This window comes from Pseudonaja textilis, chromosome 3 (genome assembly GCF_049901715.1).
Source record: "Pseudonaja textilis isolate UNSWEBS1 chromosome 3, rPseTex1.2, whole genome shotgun sequence".
Taxonomy (NCBI): Eukaryota; Metazoa; Chordata; class Lepidosauria; order Squamata; family Elapidae; genus Pseudonaja; species Pseudonaja textilis.
Genome location: NC_141992.1, coordinates 162228680 through 162235976, shown reverse-complemented (window position 1 = coordinate 162235976; position 7297 = coordinate 162228680).

Here is a 7297-nt window from a genome sequence, read left to right as displayed (position 1 = left end):
TACTAGATTCTATCCAACAAAAAAAAAATTATATGGGGTCCTATCTGAAGAAATTCAGAAGCAATACCAATTCATTATAAACTGCTTAGAGAAGGTTGTAAAGGACTGTGAAGCTGTATATAGGTCTAAGTGCTATTGCTATTATGTTGGTTAGCATGCTGTTATGTTGGTTAGCATCAATTTTCAAATTTTTCTCACATTTAATAAGGTTTCTATTGGAGAACAGCAGGCAAGAAACTGATTTGTCTAGAGTTTTACTAATCAAACTCAGTATTGTTTCATGCAAACTATTTCTGAATGTTCATAGTCAAGCAGCAAGAAGCACAGCAAAATTATGCAAGGACAGACCTACCTTTCATGAAAAGTGTTTTCTCGATTCTGCTTTGTGCAAAAGGCCATAGTTGCTGGGAATTGAAGCACAAAGTCTTGATTGATTAAGGTTTTATTATAATATTTAGTGCAGATAAAAGTTTTAATTTACTAAATTGCATTTAGGACAGCATTTTCAGAACCTAGCAAAAACATTTTTGTAAGATAAACATTCAGGATATAATAACTTTCATGCTTTTCTGATAAGCTTTGATTTTTATTCTTTTCCCTAGCTTCTAAATTACACTGCTACAAAGCCATCATTTGGCTTTTTGTAGCTTAGTAGGAAAAAAAGCTATATCATGATCTATTCAAGTAATATGAATATATAATTTGTACTCATTTAACAGAAAAAATGTATTCTATACTCACAGATGTGCACAATTCTGCTAATAATAAGGATTGGTCACAAATGGTGAGTGTCTTGATTTATGTCTTTATTAACAAAGACTTAAAATGTGAAATCTTAATAGGTGAAGAGAACTGATAATAATACAGGAAAAAACACATAAATAAATGCAGAGCTTTTTGGTAGGTTCTATGCTGTCCAAAATATTTATAAATGATTTGAATGTGGAGTTAGAAATTATGACTTGATATTATAACACAAAGATAGGGGGAGGGCTAATATGTTAGGGAATTGTAGTTGATGCTCCCATTAGATGAATATGGAGCTGGGTGAATAATTACATCCATGAGTATACATCAGAGGATATAGTAGAAATATAGATCCAATTTGGTCTATAGTTAAGGCATCAGGCTAGAAGCAGGAAACTGTGAATTCTAGTCCTATCTTAGGCATGAAAGCCAGTCAGGTGACTTTGGACAAGTCATTCTTTCTCACCAACTCACCTCACAGGGTTGTTGCTATTTGGAAAATAGAAGGAAGAAGTAGTATGTATTCACTGCCTTCAGTTATTAAAAAAATAAAATAAAGGCAGGATATAAATAAATAGTGTGGGGCTCTTTTCCTAGTTCTCAATTATTCAATATACTTATAAATGGCTTAGAAAAAGATTTAGAAAATATTACCAAATTTTCAGGTGACATAAAAATAGCAAGGTATAGCAAATGCCTTAGAGAAAAGTCTTAAGGCGCAAAAGGATCCTGACAAATTTGAACATTAGGCAAAATTCCTTAAGATGAATTTCAACATACAGAAATCCTGAGTACTGTGAAAAGGATTTAGTGGATCACAACCTGAACATGTGCGAATAGGATGAAGTAATTAAAAAAAAAACACCAAATACAGTCCTAGGCTACATAAACAGATGTACAACATCAAGATCAAGATAACACATTATTTTTCTCTATTCTACATACATCAAACTGCAAGTAAAATATTATGCCCAACTCTGGCCACATTTTTGTAATTGACGTCCTAAAAGTGGAATATGTAAGTGGAGGAAAGTAAATTGGACAACAGCTCTGGAAGAAAAATCTTATGAGAAACAATTTGAGTTATGGGTAGTGGTAAGTTACATTTCTCCTTGTTGGTTCTGCTGGAAACTGCCTGGATACAGGCCAACCTATGTCAGACTTGAAGAACAAGCTCGGTAGTAAATTTTTATCACAACTAATGGATCAATAGTTTGGTTCTGGTTGCTGCATTTGATTGCATGAAATGGCATTTGTTAGTCCAAAAAGCAGACCCTGCACATGGGAAATGCTAGGATAAAGGAAAAGAATAGTTCAAGTCATTGAATGATTGGGGGAAAAGACTACAGAAATGCATAATATTGTCTTCAAATATCTCAAAGACTCCTATGTAGGAGCCAGGACAGAATAACTCAGAACTATTCAAAAATCAGGACAAGAAACAGTGGGTTTAGAGCAGGGGTATTCAGCAGGTTCTGACCAGTTCTGGAGAACCGGTAGCGGAATTTTGAGTAGTTCAGAAAACCAGCAAATACCACCTCTGACTGGAGATTTTACAGTATCCTTCGCCTGCTACACCCACCAAGCCATGCCCATAGAACCAGTGGTAAAAAATTTGAATCCCACCAATATTTCAATTAGCCATCAGGAAAAAAAAAATCCAAAAGATAAGAACTTTTCAATAATGTAAAATAATGTCAGAAAGTGATATACTCTCTTTCAAAACTGGGAGTATTTAAACAGGATGAATGGCCCTCAGCTGGGAATAGTACAATAGTTGAAACTTTTAATTGGACAAGATGATCTCTGGAGTGTTCCAACCCAGAGGTGGTATTCAGCAGGTTCTGACCAGTTCTGGAGAACCGGTAGCAGAAATTTTGAGTAGTTCCGAGAGCTGGCAAATACCACTTCTGACTGGAGATTTTATAGTATCCTTCCCCTGCCACACCCACCAAGCCACATGAACCAATAGTAAAAAAAGATTGAATCCCACCACTGTTCCAACCTTTATATTATATAAAGTGAATAGTACTAGATATAAGAATTTACATGAACTCTTAAAGCAATAAGTCTTAACTCTCTAGAAATACTACAACATGTTCTATATCTAATGGATACATTAGGTGTTCTGTCTCACTTTTCTTCTTTCCCAAAAGATGAAAGAATACAAACTCACACAAACACAGGCAGGCAAGCTGGCTTGGACTTCACAGAGTTAATTCTTTGGAACGGATAATATCCTTGGCATTCCAACACCCTCTGCCTGCCAAGTCCGAACTGATAACAAATAAAAATCTACTCACAGAAAATTACAAGGCAGTCCACAAAAATCATTCATGAAGAAAATCTGAAGATTAAACTTTGTCCCATACAAAGTTCCAGCCGAAAACACACCCACTTTTATCCCCTGTGGGGTGTGGCTCAATGACTCAACTCACTTTCTGACCCTCCCACGCCTCCTACGTTGCTGCTCACATTTCTCCCTATGACGCTGCTTAGGATCAAGCCAACACTCTTCCTCTTTACTCCCTGTCAGGGGCTGCTCCGATATGCCTTCCTCCTGATTAATCTCAGGCTGTTCCTCTCGGTTGTCTGATGAAACCTGAGGCATTATCAGGGAGGAAGGCATTGCCAGAGAGGAAGGTCCTGGGGAGGAAGGCATTCCCAGTTCCTCCTCCTCATCTTCTTCTTCTGACAGCATAGGCTCGGGAATCGGGGCCACAACACATATGTATTATTGCTATATACATAGAAAGTTATCTACTAAAGAAGTCAAGCCTTGAGTATGTATTTGTGTCAATGTCAGCTCCAAGTCTTAAGTCCTAAACCATTCCCTCTTGCCATTTTGAATAAACAACTTTTAGGTATTATTTTTGGGCCATCAGAATTTAAAATATTTGTTTCATGTTTTCATAGTTATTCTTTCTGACTTAAAAATTGCTAGTTCTCAGCCTTTACACCAAATTAACTACTTGATTTGCTTTTGGGACAGTAGGCAGATGCTGAGGATTATTGATTACATTTTTCTTAAGAGTTACAGATATGTAATATGGAAAAGGTACTGAATAGAAGTTTGTCTAAGATATATGTGTCTGTCACCCACATTTTAATAAGGATTTCTCCTTTTAATTTCTCCAAAAAGAGTGATTTAAGTTCCCTTCGCTAAAACCTATTTATTCATCTTCCAAGATGTTACCCTGCTTTAACTAATCATAGGGTTTTTTACAGAGATGCTTCACATATAAATTTACCAATTAGTTATGAAACTTATTGTTCTATAGTTAGTGCATTAGAAAAAAAAATATGATCTGCAAGGTGTGCTAAAACAAATATTACATAGCATACAGCAATAAGTAGCTTTCTGGTGCTTGAAGAAAACAATACTGGTATTTCACAAGCTCCAAGAAGAAATTGCACAAGTGATATTAGATTATGTAAATCGTATTATTCTACCATGGCAATAATGTCAAGCGAGCTGAAAATAATCTGAAACTTCTCCAACCTTTTGGTGTAATTTGGCTTAACCATTGAGTTGCATCACCTAAAATCAATCTTCATCTTTTATTAACATACTGTATATATACTGTATATATTCATGACTTACACCACTTGACTTTTCTTGAAATTCATTTTGCATTTTCACTTGGTCACATGGCACATAATTCAGCCTAATTATTCAAGTTTGGGAAGAGTTTAATTAGACTAATTAAATTCCAAATGATCATAAACTGCTAGGCTGTATTGCTGGTATGAGGTAAATTTTTAAACCCCATGCTTGGGGTGGGGTGGGATGATGGGGATTGGTTTCAAGAGCTAAATTTAAGTCTGAATCTGTCTTTCCCTGGCCACACTCCTCTTTCTGACTGTCTATGCTTAGCGTGTCTTTTCTGTTTTCCTCCACTGGACCTTGCGCCCAACAGTGAGAAAGTACCAAGAAGCAGTTCCTGGTTTGAGCTTCCCCAAAGATGGACCACTGACTGTGATCGTGCGTGGCTTTGGTTAGTGCTTCGGCGTCGGAGAGCCCCAATCCTTTGGATTTGGGGCAGAAGCTACCTCGTAGGGGTGGCAGAGGAAGAGGAGACCATCAGCTGGGTAGAGGGGAATCACAAATCCCCTCCCCGGCTTGGCAATTGCTTCTTCCCAAAGATGCCTGAAGCGGTGGTCTAAAATGGCCACCCTGAAGGGGAAGATTAGACTGGAATAAGATTGTGCAGGAGAGAGAGAAAGAAGCAAACAGCAGGAGGAACAGGACGATATAATCAAATGGAAGATACCCCCAGGATTAACATTTCAAAGTATCTTTAAGAAAGGATCTAAGCAGCTAAGAGAAAGAGAGGAAAAAAAAGGTGTGAATTGCTTTTGATAGCATTGGGGCTTCGAAACTGCAAAAGGTAGAAGCTGGAGAAGGAACTATATAATCAACTTGGATAAGTATACTTTGATTTTATATTGGCACTAATAAAGCTGAACTATAGATTGTTAAAGAGGAAATTTAATATCAACTGGATTTGATCTTTTTCTTGTTGGAAAATTATGGTTTAAAAAGCTCTGAATAAAAGAGAAGAAAAAAGGAAAGATGGGGTGAAGACTTAGCACAATAAAGAGTGCCATCTCAGTTAAACTCATCTTGTTTTTCTTTTAAAAGACTCTTGTTTCTTGAAATTGCATGGAAATTGATACAATAAAGCAAGAACTTTGAAAAATTGAAACATTGAAACAAAGAAAGAATTGGGAAGATTCTGCTTTTGGATTAGTTGCTGATTCTGACATGAATTTGGCACTGGATTAGCGGAGACTTAAAAACTTGAGAGGAAGAAAAGTTGACTGTTGGAAATAAACTTTAAAGATACTATTTGGATTAAATTGTGAATCAGAAAGTTGTAAAATGGCAATTTCTATTTGGCATTAAAAATGGACCTCAGAAAAATGAAAGAAACACTACAAGAACAAGGTGAATCGCTGGGATTTGCTTTAAAATTTATTGAAAATGCAACAGCAGAATATGAACAACAAAGACAAAAGACAGAAGAGGAGGTGGAGCAAATCATAGAAGAGACCATCTTTAGTGATCATCGAGAACCAAGAACTCTTGAAAGAAAGAAGAAAAGAGTTGGAAATAAATACAGGAGATTTAAGAAATTAAATAGAAAGGGGAATATCTGAAATATTAAAAAAGGGGAAAAGAGTCAGCAGAAATTCAAAGGGCGAAAGGAAGCTATAAATAGAGAGAGGGATAAAAACTGGAGTGAAAGAACAAAGGAGAAAAGACGGGGAAAGAAGGGACAAGAAACAGGACCTGGAAACAAAGAAATATGGGAATTGTAAAAAAAATGGGGAAATCCTTAATTGGACACAGAGATAATGGTTGATTATTATATAGAAAGAGGATTCTGCAAGGTATTGAGGGGTAATATAAATATATTTATAGTTATGAAATAGGAACATACGGACTGACAAGATGGAAAAACAGAATTGTTATTTTTTGGATAATGGAATCTAATGCTCTTCCTCTTTATGTAGAGAGATAATTGTAACAAATAATGGAATAAGTATATTAGATATATTGAAATATTTTAAGATTGGAATGTTGGCTTTTTGGTTTAAATATGAATGGAATAATTAATGGAATATGTGTATTAAATATATGGAAATAAATGAAATGATATAGGAGGAGAGCTGAAATGGAATTAAGTTTAGGGTTTATGATTGTTTTACTGTTTGAATGAGTAGATCAGAGGTGGGCAACTATGGCCCCTTTATGACTTGTGGACTTCAACTCCCAAAATTCCTGAGCTAGCATGGCTTGCTAAGGAATTCTGGGAGTTGAAGTCCATAATTCATAAAAGGGCCATAGTTGCCCACCCCTGGAGTAGATTAATATGTCCTTTTTTGGGGGGGGGGGATTAATTAAATTTAAAAGGAGAAAAATCATTCAGAATCTGATTTATATATGCTATGTAGTTTTAAAGGGATTATTAAGTTTTATGTTTTAGGTAATAATGTTAAATGTTTCAACGAGATGTAAAAGGGGTGAAAATAAATGAATTTATAACTTAGAGATGGCGCACTTATATTGAGATTTCGGGGGGAAACCAATTTATAGAAGAAGTGTCTTTTTAAATTAGAATTTAAGATGAAATATACAAATGTGACAGTTAAAAGTACTAAAGTATAATGATTATGAAGTTATCATAAGTGAATTAAATAATGAGATAAATATTTGGAATAATACAATAAAATAGAAAATGTATAAAAGCACTGTTAAAATAAGGATATAAAAATTGAATATGTAACCATGGTCACATTTGTATGTATATGTGAAACCTGTAATCATGCTGTTCACTAAAAAGAGACGTTAAAATATGGAAAACTGAATGAAACTTGTTTAGAAAAAAAAAAGTGCCAAGAGGCGACTGCTCTGAGCGAACTGCCTCAAGCACATTCACCTGATCAACACAGAATGTGTCGGTTTAGCGCAGTGTCAAGAGTATTAAAAGAACAAACAAGTACTGTGGCCAGTTGGCAGGGATCCAATTATAACAGCGATACC